The sequence below is a fragment of the Lynx rufus genome, unplaced genomic scaffold (assembly GCF_022079265.1).
Source record: "Lynx rufus isolate CCGP_SWC_20201006 ecotype Redwood Valley unplaced genomic scaffold, mLynRuf1.p SCAF_17, whole genome shotgun sequence".
NCBI classification, from domain to species: domain Eukaryota; kingdom Metazoa; phylum Chordata; class Mammalia; order Carnivora; family Felidae; genus Lynx; species Lynx rufus.
In genome coordinates, this window is record NW_025814831.1 from 45725290 (window position 1) to 45744281 (window position 18992).

At 38.1% G+C, this 18992-nt stretch overlaps 1 protein-coding gene across 10 annotated transcripts in view; it reads right to left on the minus strand.

Moving 5' to 3' along the window:
• The window catches only part of FBXO34 (F-box protein 34), an 87953-nt gene that overhangs the window by 13016 nt on the left and 55945 nt on the right, over window positions 1-18992 (minus strand). For 7 of the 10 annotated variants that reach the window (XM_047079609.1, XM_047079615.1, XM_047079611.1 and 4 more), the window contains exon 2: window positions 18246-18327. The exons of 2 other annotated variants lie outside the window; for them this stretch is intronic. The gene's annotated coding sequence lies outside the window, so the exon portion shown is untranslated. Of the gene's footprint in view, window positions 1-10191; window positions 10645-18245; window positions 18328-18992 lie in introns of those variants that run through there. One more of the 10 variants, XM_047079608.1, reaches the window with a different exon arrangement.

Genomic DNA, 18992 nt, shown 5'->3' on the forward strand with positions numbered 1-18992 from the left:
TTGTCAATCGAAACCTGAGAGGTTGCTGTTCTGGAGCCTGTTTTTTGAGTTTACCAAAGCCAATTCAAATCTTGGGAGTTAAGGGGTGCCTGGGTGGCTCAGTCAATTAAGTGTTCAATGCTTGGTTTCAGCTCAGGTCATGATCTCACGGTTCACGAGTTTGAGCCCCACATGGGGCTTTGTGCTGACAGTGAGGAGCCTGTTTGGATTCTGCCCCTCCCCTGCTTGCTCTATTAAAATAAATAAGTAAACTTTAAGAAAGTAAAAATAAATAAATCTTGGAGTTAAAACAGTATTTCCAGAGTGCCTGGGTGGCTCAGTCACTTAAGCGTCCAACTTCGGCTCAGGTCATGATCTCATAGTTCATGAGTTCGAGCCCCACATTGGGTTCTATGCTGACAGCTCAGAGCCTGGAGCCTGCTTCAGATTCTGTGTCTCCCTCTGTCCCCTTCCCTGCTCATGCTCTGTCTCTCTTGCTCTCTCAAAAATAAATATTTAAGATTTTTTAAAAGAAAATGAGTATTTCCAAGGAATAAATGTGAGAAATCTGTATTACCAAAAAAACCCCTCAATCATTAGGCACCAAGGAGCCCAAATTGTCATATTACTGGAGAAAAATCACAAACCAGGGCTTATGTACTTGTCTTAAATCTCATATAAAACTTCCTTTAGTACAGAGGGTATGTCTTCACTATTCTGCAGAATTTGACTAACCCTGGAATTCCTAAAGCCAAACAGGAAAGACAATGGTATACAAACAAGGTATAGAGACCTCTCACTTACAGGGTAAACTATGGGCCTTCAGAAGCAGCTTTACATAAATGCAGAATTTAACAAGTCGGAGGTTAAAAGAGCTCTTATATATAAGTCCTATCTTCTGAAATTCCTGGATGTGTGTATTTACTTAACATGGTTGTAATCATATTATATATACAATGTTATGCTTTTTATCAGAAGTATTGTCCATGTTATTACATGGTCTTGAAACCCATCAAAACTGTTAATGTATAAGTGCCAGAATTTAATAAATATTCCCTCCAATCCTGGAGGTTCTAATGCAACTTTCATGCATGCATTCTCTTATGCATTTAAAGGTATGTCCTTAGAAGATTCCCAGAAGTGGAATTTCTGAGTCAGAGTTTGAGTATTTTTATGACTGGGTACATCTTGCTCAATCACTCCCCAAGCAGTGCTAATTTACCCTGCCACTACCAAGAAAATCATGCCAGTTTTATGGGCAAAAGTTGTGTTGTTTAAAGGGAAAGAAAGCAAGCAATGTAGACCTAGAGATAAAAAAATAACAAAGAAGTAAGAACAGAATAATCTGTTTTCACTTCTAGAATAATAATAGCTCTAAAATGTTTACTATATGCTAGGCACTGTTCAAAGCTCATAACCACCCCACCCCCAAAAAAACCTAAGTGCATATTCTTACTAACCCTAATTGCAGGTGAAAAAACCAAAGCAGAGGGAGGTTAAAAAAACTTGCCAAGATCACGCAAGCAAGCACATCAAGAAGCCTGGGTGTGCACAGTCAGGAATCAGAGGCTATCCTCTTACCTAGCACATTATGAAAAGAGGGAGCGCAGATGAGGAACACATGGATGAAGACTTCATCAGTAAGCTTAATCTCATTGTCATAAATAAAGACTGAGAAGTCTAACTGTGACAGGAAACAGAATTTGGGTTAAATTTTGGATGTTGAGTTTGATAACCAACTTAAAATTAATCTATTCATTTATTAAATACTTAACTTCCCTTTCAGTGTCAGACTAGACCCTGAGACTTCAGCAAGAACAAAACTAACAGAATTCCTGAACGCATGGCAAACCTAAGAAATCTACACTGATCCTTTAGCTTTTCACTCATTTACAAACTTAAAAGTTTCCCATGTGCTGAGTCAAGTTAGCAACAAAGATAGACATCACTAAGATCACTCAAATTTTATTTCTGACAAAGAGAAACTTCAAAAATTTAATGCAAATATGACAGTCTGGGTCACAGGCCTGAGTACAGATGATATTATCAGAGAATAAGGCTGGGTTGGAATGACTGTATACAGAAGAATACACAGGACAATACATACAGATATTATTCTGGTGTTGATTTATAATAGACTTATTTATTTACGACAATTAGTTTCAAAGAAAGAAAAATGGTAGAGAACAGATGAGATAAAATATAACCATAGGCAAGTGGAAAACTATGAAATGATAAAGAGTAAGACCAATATGAATAGGAATATTAATATATATCTAGATTTCAGAGGTCCTACCATCTCTTTCCAGTACTAGACTACATGAAGCTATACACAACACTTTGTCATTTCCCCAAAAATGCTTTGAGGCAAAGAGAAATAGTTACCCTTGCTATACTTTTTACTGACACTCAACCACTACTTCATCAGCAGCATATCGCTTTGCTAGAGCTACCATACAAAATACCACTAACTGTGTGGTTTAAACACAGAAAAGTTACTTTTCATAAGTCTGGAGTCTAAAAGTCCAAGATCAAGGGGACGGTGGGTTTGTTTTTTTCTGAGGCCTTTCTCCTTGGCTTGCAGAAGGCTGCCTTCTCATGGTGTCCTCACAGGATCTTTCCTCTGGACACACATGCCTTTGGTGTCTTTCTCTTGTGTGCAGAATTCTTTCTTTTAAAGACACCAATCAGATTAAATTAGGGCCCACCCTGTCTACCTTCTTTTAACTTAACTTACCTTCTTTAACTTAAGTTTAAAGTTTAACTTTAAACTTAACTTGATTAAGTTTATTTTGAGAGACAGAAAGAGAGAGAGAGAGAGAGAGCGCGCAACATGAGTGGGGGAAGGGCAGAGAGAGAGGGAGAAAGAGAATCCCAAGTAGGCTCCACACTGTCAACACATGGAACCTAACGCGAGCCTCCGTCTCATGAACCATGTGATCATGACCTGAGCAGAAATCACAGAGTCTGGATGCTTAATCAACTGAGCCACCCAGGCACCCCTGAATCACCTCTTTAAATGCCAGCTCTCCAAATTCAGTCACATTCCCAGGCACTGGGGATTAGCGCTTCAACATATGCAAAGGGAACCAGCAGGCAATTCAGCCCCTAACAATGGGGTAAATGTAAGAATTCATGAGTTAAAGCTTAATGTTTTAAGATCATAAAATAAAAATAACCAGAAAGCTATTCTGATTTGATCTCCATACAACCCATATTTATTTAAGAGAACACTTCAAATCATTCAAGAGCTCACTGCTCCAAATAATTAACACCTGGACAACTGTCTTTCTGCAAAACATGTCTGGAAGGGGAAAAATGTTATCATTCCTATTAAAATCTCATTAGTACAAAATACAATGGTTATTATTAACCTTTTTTGCAGCCACTATAAGCCCTTTAAAATTCTGATGAAAGAAAATGGATGCTCCCTGAGGAGGGAGCATGGGGCAAGCTGAGGGCAAAATACAGGCTGGCACCACCCCACCTTCCAGGTGGAATAAGTGTGATAGTCCTCAGACACTCCTGGCTACCCAAGAACAAAGGAAAGGGCTTTAAGTGCTTGCCACGGTAATGTGGGAAACTAAGGCAAATGAAAAATTAAATTCCCTTACTGCCTAGAACCCACTGACAAGTCCTTGAAACCAGCAGTGACCCCCCTCTAGGAGCCCAGCTGTCTCAATGATGACACTTTGCTGGGGGCAAAAGAAGTTTAGCTTAACATTATCCCAACCTTGAGGATCCTGTAAGTCTATTTCCTCTATCTCAACTGCTCCACAATATATGCTGGCAATCATGCTCCAAACTTACGGCCTCCAGATAAACATCTGAAGGGTCTCATGACTGAGGTTTTACTAAACGGTAATAAATGGCATTTCCGTAGCAACAGCTAGCCCCTCAAGGTCCTGGAAACCTTGCTTCCAAAATTTCTTAGAGACTTACTCTATCCCTGACCCCCTCCCAACCTGAGGGTATATAATGAGTTACCTGTCATGACCCCAGTGCAGAAGCTCTTCCTGCCCACAGGTCCTGTTCCCATGCTTTAATAAAATCATCTTTTTGCACTAGAGAGGTCTTCAAGAATTCTTTCTTGGTCGTTGGCTCCGGACCCCCCACCATCACCCCCAAACTTCATCACTCCCTGAGGAAAGGACACATAGCCACAAAGTCTGGCATGATTATTGTTTCGGGAGATTCACAAACCACCTCCCTAAAGCTCATCAGGATCCATGGACTCAGGTTAAAGAGCACTGACCTAAAGGACCATTTATATCTAAATCAAAAACTAAATCTATACCAAAATGGACCAAAACACTTGAAATTGAGATTATCTTGAAAAATACAGGATATACAGTAACCATGTTTATATTTAGCTACTTGCCAAAGGGTTGGAAGTAACTAATGATCAACCAAACAATATTAGAATAAATTTTAAGCCTATTAGCCAACACTAAAGGTGGGGAGAGGAGTGAAGAGAGAAGAAACATTACTTCAGAAAGTCTAAACTAAGAAAACCTACTGCAATTCAGCACAAAATCTTAGAATAAAAAAGAGACAAATAACAAGAGGTAGAAATCACTAACAAGTTTCTTGTTTACTGACAGAAGATCCATTATTTTCTACACACCAAAGTCATAGTCAAAAAAGATAACATTATGTTGTGAAATTTCAAAACCTGGCTTGTCGTCTTCTCTCTGTATGCCTGACTGCCCTCAAAAAACAGCTTTGGATATGTTCAGACAATTGGGCAAAAGAGGAACTTCTGTTGAATTCACTATTCCACCTAGGGACGTACCTCTGTGGACAATTTTACTAAAGTGTAAACTCCCAAGGATAGGAACACTTGTCTGCCTGATTTACCACTGCGCCTCTGGAGCCTCATTCAAAAATCATTTGTTGAATTCGAATGGATGCTATATTCTAGAGACAGCCTGACTGTGGAAGACAGGCTGAGAATGTAACATCCATCTCTACTGTACAAGCAGCTCAAATGGATCACTATAGTTTTGTGTTGGATCCAACACGATATGAAGTGGCAATATGGAGCCCCAGAAAACAAAAGTGCTATTCATTAAAGAGATTTCTTGTACCATTATTTCTAAAGAGATACCCCAAAAATAACTTGCTAGAGCTCCAGCTGGCAAACTGCTGAAAACCTTGAATTTTTATTTCCTGGTCTAGTAATTCAATTTCCCTTCTATGTCCATTTATATGATCCAAAGTCCAAGTTCATCTGTAAAGCGAACACACAAAATCCCCCACAGAAAAGTGAAAAACAGGTTTATTCCACTGTAGATGTATCTGAAGAATAAATTCAACTTCTTGGCTCTGAGCAGTAAGAGAGAAGTCAGCTCACCTCAAAAGCCCTGAGCTTGAACAAGAGCTGAAAAGAGTAAGAAGAAAGGCAGTACAATGTATGAGGGGAAAGAAATTAATTATCTGGTTACTTTCTGATTTACTGAAGAAAAGCTCCTCTATTAAACTCACCACATATTCTTATGAGCTTCACTGACCTGGCAAAATCACTAGGTCTTCAACTACTTTCTAGTGCACCAGCTTCAGATGCTTGCTTTAAACGAAATACCAATGAAGAAACTGGGTTTTTTCCCTAAATAAATCCTTTCCAGAAACAAAAATATTATATTATAAATATTAGTAGGGGACTATTTGAAAAGTCCTTAAGGACACCAAGTGAGCCCCAGACTCCTTGATAACTCTCAAATGTAAAATATAACAGCTGTGAAATGGGAAAACTGAACAAAATCAGATTACCTTCCAAGCTGCCCTTCTACAGTTATAAGAAAGAAAATTGCACAATTTAAAAACCAAGGTCTTCAGTAAGTAATACCAAAGCTAACTGTACTAAGCAGACATATTTTAGACTTTACTGCTCCTGATTCCAAATCAAGCCCAGAAACAGTTTTAGAAAATTAAGTGCCTAAGCTCATTAAAAAGAAAAAAAATTACACAAGTAGGTAAAACTTTAAAACAGCAATTTATAGTATTAAACAAGTAGGGAAGTACACACTCCTTAGAATGCATATTCACCCCTCATACTTATTTCTAGCTGGGAAAAAACTACTGGTAATCACTCTAAGACAACTTCCTACCTAGATGAAACACATGGGTCTAAAGTTGCTCTGCAGTAGTCAGCTACCCAATAGAGTATACAGCACATCTCAACACCAAATCATGTACAGTACTGCTACAAAATCAAAATAAAATACACTTAAAGCCATTAAATGCCTTAAATTAGAATTTTATTTCGGGGGCACCTGGGTGGCTCAGTCTTGGTTTCAATTTAGGTCATGACCTCATGGTTCATGAGATCAAGCCACAGGTCGGGATCTAGGGCACTGACAGTACAAAGTCTGCTTGGGATTCTCTCCCCCCACCCTTTCTGTCCCTCCCCTGCACGCTCTCTCTCTTTCAAAATAAATAAATAAACTTTTTTAAAAATGCTCAATCTCTGAAAAAATTATTTAAAAATTTTTTAAATTTTCTGATAGGTTTTGATTCAAAATAAATGGAAGGAATGATAGAAATAGATGTTACAATTTTCCAACTTTTACTGAATTAATGGATCTGGGCAAACCTGAAACACAGCACATGCTTCTGAGAGAGGAAAAGAAGGCATTAAAAAAAAAAAAAAAAATTCTAATCTGGTCAGTCCTTTAAAGCCAGCTACCAATTTATAGAAAACACAGGAGACAAAAATATATTACACATCTGAGGAATACAAACAGTAAAATCTAGCAGGGAAACTACACTATAGAACAAAATAAGGCTGGTTTCTTCAAGCAAATTCCAAGTTAGAAAGACAGACAGACTGGGGATGGGTGGGGTGTGTAGGCGGGGAGGCTATCCCATTAAAAGAAACTTAACAAGGAGTGCCTCTTGCTGGCTCAGTCACTACAGCATGTGACTTCTGACGTCAGGGTCTTGAGTTCAAGCACCATGTTGGGCGTTGAGCCTACTTAAAAAACAAACAAACAAAAAACCCTTAAGAAACCAGCCAAATAGAATGGATGCTGAGTCAAATAGACATACTATAAAAATTAATATATATGTGTGTATATATGTATTTTTAAGTCCTTATCTGTTAGATATACATCTTAAAATCTTTTTAGAGTAAGTGATATGATAGTTGAGATTTCCTTCATAACAATACGGGACAGAAGAAATGGTTTGGAGTATAGATCAAATAAGATTGGCCATGAGATGATAAACTGTTAAAGCTGGATATGGCTAAGTGCAGGTTCGTAACTCTATTTCTACATTTCTGTACATAACAGAATTTTCTCATAATTACTGGTTTTTAAAAAGGGGAAATAATTGGAAGCATTTGGAAAACAATGGATGAATAAGCCTGGAAATGTTCATTATACACACACAGGGTGAAGCTGCATACAGTCTGATTTGGAGGAAAATGTGGTGGAGTTCAGTGGTTCCTGGGTAAAACAGCTCCACAGGACTCTTTGTAAGTCCCTCTCCACTAAGCCCCAGGCTATCTGATGTGTCACTCTTTCCGGGTTCAGACACCGGGCACCAACCAATAAAAATTCTTCTTGCCCTACTCCACACTAGTTACTAAAAATTGAACAGGAAATAAATTAGAGAACAAAAAAATATATAAAAAAGAGAGACAAAAACAGAATCAAATAAAAAAGAACTAAAAGACAACAGTGATCAAGATCAATCAATCCATTTCTTAATTAAACAGATATGGCTTTCAATTCCCTCATTCTGTGACCTAAATGAGCAGTCTAATTATTAATAACTGAACCTGCCTTATGGATAAGTGCACTTAACTTTCATAACTTTAAAGATAAATATAAACATTTCAATAAATGCATAAGAAATTTTGCTATTTAAAGATACCTCATTGTAAATTCTTTTATAACAATACTCACCCCCTACATTCACCCATGGGGAAGGGAGAAATGATAGTATTAGTATTAAAATATTAATATTATTAACAACATAGCCATTGATATTTATTAAGCACATATAAACATTAATTTCATCTTCAGGACAACTGTATGAGATGTATACAATTATTATTTATTCACATTTCACAAATGTGGAAACTGACCAATTAAAGTGTAATGAATATTTTTAAATAATTGGTTATACAAGCAGTTCATCTTAGAATATTAAATGATGGGTCTTTTTTTTTTAAGTATTTATTTTGAGAGAGAGAGTGAGCAGGGGAGAGGCAGAGAGAGATGGAGAGAGGGAGAATCCCAAGCAGGTTCCATGTGATTAATGCACAGAGCACGACTCAGGGCTCCAACTCAGGAAACCATGAGAACATGACCTGAGCCAAAATTAAGAGTCAGAGACTTAACTGACTGAGCCACCCAGGTGCCCCGACAGGTCATTTTTTAAAATGTGCTTTATAACATTTTTAAACAAAGCTGTGTGTGTATACACACATATTGATATAAAAATAAATAGTCAGAAGAGTCAAAGGATTTGCTCAGAAGTCACCAAATCAGCTGTACAGGACTTCCTAATTACAAGTACAGTATAATAATGATTCTATTTCCTAAATCCTCAAATCCCAGTGGTTCTCCATTCTTTAAAAGGAAAATTAAGTCACACACCAAAGTCAGTTCAAGTTCATTTTAAAAGAAATGTTTCTTTTGCCCAGGAAATGGTCAAAGACTCAAAGATTAACTGAACATACACAGATCCAGGCTGAACAAAAAGCCAAAAGGAAAGCATTAGATACCATCTACTCCTTAAGGGCAGGGACCCTGTATGGTATTTTATAGATTCCCCCTATGAGATCAAGCACAGAATACTTTACACATAAGAAGAGTTCCATGATGGGAATGCAAGCTGGTGCAGCCACTCTGGAAAACAGGATGGAGATTCCTCAAAAAACTAAAAATAGAACTACCCTCCGACCCAGCATTTGCACTACTAGGTATTTATCCAAGGGATACAGGTGTACTGTTTCAAAGGGACACATGCATCCCCATGTTAATAGCAGCACTATCTGCAATAGCCAAAGTATGGAAAGAGCCCAAATGTCCATCGATGGATGAATGGATAAAGATGATATGGTATATATTTACAATGGAGTATTACTCGGCAATCAAAAAGAATGAAATCTTGCCATTTGCAACTACATGGATGGAACTGGAGGGTATTATGCTGAGTGAAATTAGAGAAAGACAAAAATCATATGACTTCACTCATATGAGGGCTTTAAGAGAAAAAACAGATGAACATAAGGGAAGGGAAACAAAAATAATATAAAAACAGGGAGGGGGACAAAACAGAAGAGACTCATAAATATGGAGAACAAACAGAAGGTTACTGGAGGAGGTGTGGGGGGGGGGTGGGCTAAATGGATAAGGAGCACTAAGGAATCTACTCCTGAAATCATTGTTGCATTATATGCTAATAAATTTGGATGTAAATTTAAAAAACAATAAAATTTAAAAAATTAATTTAAAAAAAAAAAAAAAGGAGCTCCACGAAAAGTAAACGCCGGGAACTATTCTGCAATAGCATCCCAGTCTCTCAAACCTTCATCAATCTGGCCTCCAAATAAAGGGGGAAATAATACTTAATAAACTCCTTTGACTCAAAATACCTACTCTTCATTGTCATGCAATCTACTAATGGACCCACCGGACTTGCTGGGTGGGAAAACCAGTTTGACAAGGCAATCACTGCCCTGGTCCAGAGACAACTTCATAAACTCAGTACCCAAATCCCCCCAATACCTCCCACAAGGAAAAACTGTTCTACCCCATGACTTCCTTATAAAGTCTCAATATCCTCTGTCATCGAAAGTTGATAACTTAACTCAATGGTTCTCAATCTTTCTTGAACTGCGGACACTTCAGAATCTGAGGAAAAGTCTAAGTCCTCTGCCCAAGAAAAAAGGCCAGGGCATGCACACAAACTATTCTGCACAGAATTCAGGGGAAATCTCAAGGCTTCTGATTAACAGCTCCTGTCTTAGTTCTTCCTTGTATCTTTCCTTTTACCGTCACAGGGACTGTTTAACCTTTCTTCCCTACCTGTTACCATCTTTATCATTTACTCACTGTACTACTACTGTAGTATATTGTACAACTACAGAAACTGCTTACCCAGCTGGGCCCCTCCTGCCCGGGTGTCATCCACTGCCCCACCCTCACCCAGCAGTATTAAGGAATAGCTACTATATGCCTCCCATCGGACACTTACCTTGGTCTATCTTGTCTTCCTCTCCCCTACTATACTGTAAACTGAAAGGTATGAGTAATCATACTCCTTTCTGTAGCTCTCACAGAGCATGGAGCACAGGGCCTTCCTTGCACCTGGCAAGTGTTCATTAGAGTGAATCAATGTCAAACCTAAGGATTTAATGTAAATCTTTCTTTTAAAAGATCAGCAACCATCTTTTAAATGGAACATGGGAGTGCCTGACTAATCGATACTTGGGCAGACCAGGAAGTTGATACAACTAAACAACTCCACCCACCACTTCCTGACCTAGTGCACTGCTAGCTCAGTGATGGGAGGTGGAAGAAGTGGAGATGCTCTCCAGGTCATGGTCACTTTTAATCTTCATTACTTTTCTGCAAAGCAAAACACAGTTTGGCTTGAGTAGCCACTTTTTTCCAGCACCCTACTTACCTAAAAATTTCTATGCAATGCCAGATTTTAAAGAAAATCCTACTCACCAGCCATGTGCAAACAAATACTTCCACAAAAGTTTTCCAACTTAATACTGTCAGTTTAAGTAGAGTAAAAACAACTTTCACGTTGCTAATAACCTCCACGACAGAACAATCTAGATAAGCAGACATTCAGCTATGAGTTAGGCAACATCCTTCTCATTTTCAAAGCCCCAAACCACATCCTTTAAATACTAAAATATACAGACATGAAGTCCCAACAAGAAATACTGTAAAGTCTCCCCATGGTTCTTTACTATATTAAACACAGCTGTCCAGGGTCATGTTTACATAGATTTTTTTTTTAATGCCAAATCAACATCAGTGCTAAAATATTTCTGATAAACAGACTCCTACACACCCAAACTAGAAAGGAAAAGGGCACCAAGAAGTTTAAAAATACTTTCATCTTTAAGGGCAATAAAAACACAAACTGGGTCCTATTATCATGTTTTGGTCATTCTGGTGTAACAGTTATATATATTTATTTCAAAGCCACAATGCTTTATTAATTACTTTAATAGAAAATCTTAACTTCCCTGGTTCTTTCTAAATCAATTGCAAAGTATGCAGAGTTCACACCCAGAACCCTTAGGTACTTCAATTATTAATAAACCAAACCACAAAGGAGAACCTGATACCAAGATCAGATTTCACTGCTGGGTTAATAGGTGGCAAAACTGTACATACCAAACAGCAAAGCCAAACACACTAAGAGTTAAGAAATGATACAAAACTACATCACCCCCAAATTTCTACCAATAAGCCTATTCCTCTCATACTACCAATCTTATAGAAACAGACTATTAGTACAAATAAAGTAACCAATCATAATTCACAAACTGCTGGAATTTGTGACTTGTGGGTCTCTTGTCAGCCTCTAAGCAGGATCCTACTCCCTAGGAAAGGTGGTCTTATAAGCTAATAAACTGTAGCCACTGGAAAAATAAAACAAGTATCTTCCCTAAACATACCAGCACCTGAGCTGTAAGAAATGTTTTGTATCTACAAAGCACTTTTGCAAACATCTCATCTGCCCTCTTTCTGTTCCTCAGATCATTTGCATCTTGGTTGTGTACAAAGGTATCAGCTGCTCCTTCTTTCTTTCCTCCCCAGTCTCCATATGCCTATTCCCCCATGCTCATGTCACCACAAACCTATATATAACCTTAATGTTTTTGTATTGAAGTCTGCAACCATTGTGCCGAAAGGAGATAAAAGCTCAAAAACTGAAACCTGCTCAAGATCAAGTAGGGATGTAGCCATAACTTCAAAGGTCAACATTTTCTGATACACTACAAGCTCAAAACACTATGTTTTAAGTTATAAAAGATTAAGGGGCACCTGGGTGGCTCAGTTGGTTAAGGATCTGACTACTGGTTTGGGATCAGGTCATGATCTCATGGCCTGCCTTAGGCTCCACACTGGGCATGGAGCCTGCTTGAAGTTCTCTCTCTCTCTCTCTCTCTCTCTCTCTCTCTCTCTCTCTCTCCCTCCCTCCCTCCCTCTCTCTCTTAAAATAAGATTCAAACAAAGAGGTACACCAAGTTCTCCTTATGAAAACACTTTACAATATATGTTACTTCAGGAACTGACACTTAGTCCCATCATGTATTAAACATTTCCAACTTTTAGAAAGCATAGCAAAAGACAATCTGAGAAAGAGCTTTGTATCCAAGAAGCCTTCTACAGTGATTAGCAAAGAACCAAACATTACCCAGAAGCAAACCAGAAGCTAACCTGCGTTACCTGGGATCTTACAGACAGGTGACAGTGCTAGACCTAATTTCATGCAGAGGCAGATCCTTTACATCAGTCATTCAGTGTTTCATATAACAACGCCCTCAAGGAGAATAACATTTACTATAATTCTTCTTTCTACTCTGAGTGGGATGTATAGGTGAGAAAAATATTAAATACCCAAGGATAATCAAATAGGAAGTTCTTCAGTTCCTGAATTCACGTGGAAAATAATTATTGAACACCTACAGACATGCTCCAAGGTGCCTGAAACCCTGATTTAATGAAGGAAAAATGAAAGCCAAACAATGAACAAAGGTTTCAGCAGCAGCTCAAATGTAAAGAAGTAGAGAAGATGAGTTATCACAGTATCTTTAAAATGTGACAAACACGGGGCGCCTAGGGGGCTCAGTTGATTGAGCATCTGACTTTAGTTCAAGTCATGATCCCACAGCTTGTGAGTTCCAGCCCCGCGTCAGGCTCTGTGCTGACAGCTCAGAGCCTGGAGCCTGCTTCGGGTTCTGTGTCTCCCTCTCTCTCTGCCCCAACCCACTCGCATTCTGTCTCTGTCTCTCTCAAAAATAAATAAACATTAAAAAAAATTTTTTTTTAAATGTGACAAACACAACAGAATTTGCAGAGTGAATGGCAGCACTTATACTGTAAGCATCAATTTAGTTTTTCAAACTGTATTCAAAATAGTATCAAAATAATATGAAACTAAATAGCATATTAAAGTATATTAATAAAGTATAAAGTATATTAGTTTATAGTTGTATAAGAACTAGAAGCATACAGGGTTTACTAGTTTTGTTCATACATATTTAACTACATAACAATGCAACGTAAAAATGTTTTAATTCTATTTATATTAAAGGGTCTTGGGGCGCCTGGGTGGCTCAGTCGGTTAAGTGGCCGACTTCAGCTCAGGTCATGATCTCGCGGTCCGTGAGTTTGAGCCCCGCGTCGGGCTCTGTGCTGACAGCTCAGAGCCTGGAGCCTGTTTCAGATTCTGTGTCTCCCTCTCTCTGATCCTCCCCCATTCATGCTCTGTCTCTCTCTGTCTCAAAAATAAATAAACGTTAAAAAAAAAAAAAAGTTTAAAAAAAAGGGTCTTAATGAATTTCTTCCTTTGGATGATTCACATGTTACTCAAATTTACAAAATAATACTCCAGACCAGAAATTATTTAGTGCGGGAGAAGATGAGAGCAGCACAGGAAAAACTATTAATATATTTATAATATAAGTGCATACCACAGAGATTTGATTAAAACTACACAGATGGTAGAGATTTTTGGACCCACTCTCATCTAAATCTGCAACACTAGCATTACACTCAAATTGCAACTACTGGGACACCTGGCTGGCTCATTCCTTAGAATATGAGACTCTTGTTCTCAGGATGTGAGGTCAAGCTTCATGTTGGGTATAGAGTCTTAATTAAAAAAATTAAAAAACAATAAATTGCAACTATCCTGTGGGGGGGCCTAAAGAGACCAGGCCTTTCCTACCTTTGGGAATTTTCTTCCGTTTCACAAGTATAAAATAATTTCCGGCCTCTAATTTGAACATTCAAGCAATCATTACTCCTATTCAAATCTCACAGTTTGTGAGCGAAGGTACCAACTAGATCTTTTCTTCACTCAGTATTTACTAAGCATCTACTATTTACCAGGCACTCTTCCAAAGATTAGCGATACAGCAGTGAGCTAAATATAAAAGTATTCGTCTTCATCAGATATACATTCTAGCTGGGAAGCAGACTAATAAAGCATATGGTACATGAAAGGTCTTTATGGAAAGAAAAGGAAGTATGGAGCATATATATCATATATAAAAAATATATCTAAAGCATAAGATTTTGGAAAGCTATTTTACAGTCAACCATATCATGAAACAATTTTTTTTAGTAAATAAAACTCATTAGAAAGAATATGAGTGCCCTTTTCTATGACAAATCTAGAAATGGAATACGAACAAATGGATAATTGAAACACAATGTCACATAAAGCAAGGTCTTTTAGGAAATGAATCTGATCCTGCTTTGTGCACAAACCATTCCTGAAATACCCTAGATTTGAAGCAAATTTTAGAAGATTTATGGAAACACATACAAAAAGCCTTAAAAGTGAGTTTAAGACAATATAAGGGAAAGGCAATATAAAAATCAAGAGATTATTATTTACGTCACTCACTGTTAGCATAAGTGTATAGTATTTCCTAAGTTTTTATCACTAAAACTAAATTTGATATAAAGAGAAAAGTGATGTCATGGCTATCCGAGGCAACTCAGCTGTAAGTTGCTTGCACGATTACAGGAAACACACAAATCAAAACTACAGATAAATGCCTTCTACAGGTTCTCATTTGGGAAGATGGCAAGGGGAAAAGAGAAACATCAGAAGAGGAACAAAAAACAGGCATATCCAACAGGAAAAACACGATCTTTGAACTTAACATGAAAACAAAGGCCAGCCATAAGGTAAAGAAAAGTAGTACTGAAATTAACATTTTTCCTAGCAAGAACCTAGAAAAATAGGCAATGGGAAGGCTCAAGAGGCAAATTTTATCAGAAAAAACAAATTATTGTGAAATTTTCTTTTTGGTCTTAAACAAGTACTTTAATTCCCAAATACCCCTTAAAAAAAAAGTTGCACAAGGAATTAGCTGAAGATCAGAAGAGTATGAATACCTAGGAAGTTAAAATCCATTTGGTTATATCAGCTGAAGAAAGTAACTAAAGTTGATTAGGCTTTAAGGAGGAGCTTAAAAAAATTTTAAGCCATGTTTGTTACGCCTTTAGGAAAGTGTAGGTAGGGGTGCTGAATCTTCTTGTATTGAGCAAGTTCTTTGATTCTTAAGGGGGTATAATCAGTTGTGGGTCAAAAACTGTACATCAAGATTCATCACAGCTTGGATGAATTCTTTCTTAGGTTATTCTTCTTTCTTCTATTAAAAAAAGTTTTAATTCTATCCCACTATCACATTTCTATCCATATCCCACAAATCCAGAAACAAAATTCATTGACTCTCCAAAATAATATTGAGTAGAAAGTTAAAATTTTAAGGGCTGCCTGGCTGGCTCAGTCAGAAGAGCATGCAACTTTTGATCTCGGGGTTGTGAGTTCGAGCCCCACACTGGGTATAGAGATTACTAGAAAATCATAATCATAACAATAATAATAAATTTTTAACAAAGTTAAAATTTTAGACAGAGAATGATTCAAAAGTATCAAGAAACATCAGACTTGGTTAAAAATCCTTTAAAGATCATCCAACTTCCTGGGCGTCTGGGTGGCTCAGTCGGTTAATTGTCTGGTTCTTGGTTTTAGCTCAGGTCATGATCTCATGATCCATGGGTTCGAGCCCCGCACAGGGCTCTGTGCTGTACAATCAGGCTCTGTGCTGACAGCACAGAGCCTGCTTGGGATTCTCTCCTTCTCTCTCTGCCCTTCTGCCTCTCACTCTCTCTCAAAATAAACTTAAAAAAAATTTTTAATTAAAAAAAAAATTACCCAATCCTGTTATTTCATGCTCAAAACAAAACAAAAACAAAGAAAGTGTAATGTTTATTTGGTTTCTTGAACAGAACTTCCTTACTGTGGGAAATACAAAGTCTGAGAATCAAAGAATCACGAGATGACCACCTACCCATGTGTTCATACATTGATGGAGGACCAGAAAACACACTTTTATCATTCAATTCTTAAGCTGACAGGGTTCCAAAGGCTAGCTTATACTAAAAATTCACGTAAATTTATTAAGTCATAATGGAAATCAAAATTCCAATTTCAGAAACTGGAATACCAAAGTTCTCCATTCATATTGTCTCCTCTCCTGGTATCAACATTATTAAACCAGAAGGTTTGGGTTACACATGAAAAAAAGCAAAGAAAGAAGAATAACCTAAGAAAGAATTCAACCAAGCTATGATGAATCTTACAGTTTTTGACCCACAACTGATTATAATCCCCTTAAGAACCAAAGAACTTGCTCAATACAACAAGATTCAGCACCCTTACCTACACTTTCCTAAAGGCACAATAAACATGGCTTAAAAATTTTTTAAGCTCCTCCTTAAAGCCTAATCAACTTTAGTTACTTTCTTCAGCTGATATAACCAAATGGATTTTAACTTCTAGGTATTCATACTCTTCTGATCTTCAGCTAATTCCCTTAACTGTTCTAATCTCTCTAGCTGCTCACTTACTAAACCACAAAGTTCCTTCTGAGGATGTCTCACTGCATCTATTACTACCCAGCTCTTCCTAATTTTCTGAGTCTCCGTATCTCAAAGCTGAATAGTATACTCCCTTCAAAGAGAAGAACCTGGGGTGCCTGGGTGGCTCAGTCTGTTAAGCATCCAACTCTTGATTTTGGCTTGGGTTATGATCCCACAGCATGGGATCAGGGTGGGATGAACCCCAAGTTGGGCTCCGCCCTGGGCATGGAGCATGCTTGGGATTCTCTCCTCCCCCTCTCTTCTGCCCCTCTCCCTCACTCATGCATGCACTCTCTCTTTCTCTCTCCCTCTCTTGTGGGGCTCAATCCCATGACCTATAATCAACACCTAAGCTGAAACCCAAAGAGTCAGATGTGCAAATGACTGAGCCACCCAGGAGCCCCCAAAATAAACTGCTTTTCAAAGACATTTTCTCAAATCTCCCTCAGACCCTTCCTGGGCCTCCAAGCAATGATTCTCTAGTTTTCATGGCAGATTCTTATCCCCACCCCCTCAATCTCCCATCCCCACCTCCAGGAACTTTTAATTAAGTACAATCAATTCTGCTATATGGGATTGACAGATATATTGGGGAACAACTTGAATAGAATGTGAATTTTGTGTTTGCTTATGTATGATTTCTACTGTGAGAAACACTGAATGTACATTCAAAACTGCACTCAGCTTATCCCAGCTGTATAGAAATATAAAAAACACAAGCACACATCTCAAACATTTTAGCAAAAATTTTTTTTAAAAAACATGTCAAGGATACACACCAACCGTACTGTTTTCCTGGAAATTTTCAGATACATTGCAGCAACATGCGTGAGTTCACGGAGACATCCCAGGCTCCTCAGATAGTCTAGACTGGGAACTGGCTAAATGCTCCACCCAAGTCTAATGGCTCTAAATTCAACTTACATGCTATACCAAGTGGCCACCCAAACCTGTCTCCAGGACTCCAGGTTTATACACTGACTATTCAAAATCCCCACCTAGATGTCTAATAAGCTAGCAAGCATCTCAAACTCAACATGTCCAAAATCAAAATCCTGACTCCCTGTGCACGTTCCACCACCACCCTCCCAAAATCTTCCCCATTTTAGTAATCAACAAACCCATTTTTCCAATTTCCAAAGCCAAAGACCTTGAGTCATCCTTGACCCCCTTTTTCCCTCACAAACCACATCAGGAATTCAGATTGGCTCTACCTTCAAAATATACTCAGAATCCAACTACATCTGACCCTTGAACAACAGTGGGGATTAGGGGCACAGACACCTCCCCATCCCTATGCAGTCAAAAATCCGAATTATAAGTTCTGACTCCCCCAAAACTTAATAGCCTACTACTGACTGGAAGCCTTACTGATAACATAAACAGTTGTTTAGCACATACTTTGTATGTTACATGCATTATATTCTGCATTCCTACAATAAAGCTAGAGAAAAGAAAATATGAAAAAAAGCATAAGGAAAATACATCTACAGTACTGTACTATAAAAAAATCCATGTAAGTGGACCCAAGCAGTTCAAACCCATGTTGTTCAAGAGTCAGCTTGTGCCATTCACCACCTCCACTGCTAATACTCTGTTCTAACCACAATTTCTCACCTGCATTAGTCTCCCATTAGTCTTTGAATTCTATTCTTGCTCTCCATACGGTCTACTCTCAAACTCAGCAACCAGTATAATCCTATAAAGAAAAAGAAAAGCTCATCATATTTTTTCCTGTGCCACACCCTTGTTAAAAAGAAAACCATAGGCCCAAAATGGCATCACTTGCGGGGGCACCTGGGTGGCTCAGTCAATTAAGCATCTGACTTCAGCCCAGGTCATGATCTCATGATCTTACAGTTAAAGGGTTCAAGCCCCACATTGGGCTCCGTGCTGACAGCTCACAGCCTGGAGCCCACTTCAGATTCTGTGTCTCCCTCTCTCTCTCTGCCCTTGCCCTGTTCCTGCTCTCTCACTCTCAAAAATAAATAAACATTAAAATTTTTTTAAAGATTACATAGTCCTCTATATTTTACTAGCTACCTGAAAATTTAGTTTTATTGTTGACATCCTCTAAAATCATAGTAGGTGTTTCAGACAACAAATCCTAACATATTCTTTTTCTCTTTCCACCAAACTTCTCCCCAGGACTTAGCTTTAAATACAGCTTTAAACACATTTAAGGAAAATCTCTGAGATTTAAGTTCCAAACAACCTTGTCTCATAGCAAGATCTAACACCATGCACTTCAAAATCTAAGCATGCCTATTTACACCAAAGATTACCTGTGACCCAAACCCACACTATTTGGCCAAACCTAAAAATCACTTTTTACCTTTGCCTCATTCAATTCCCTCGTCCTCC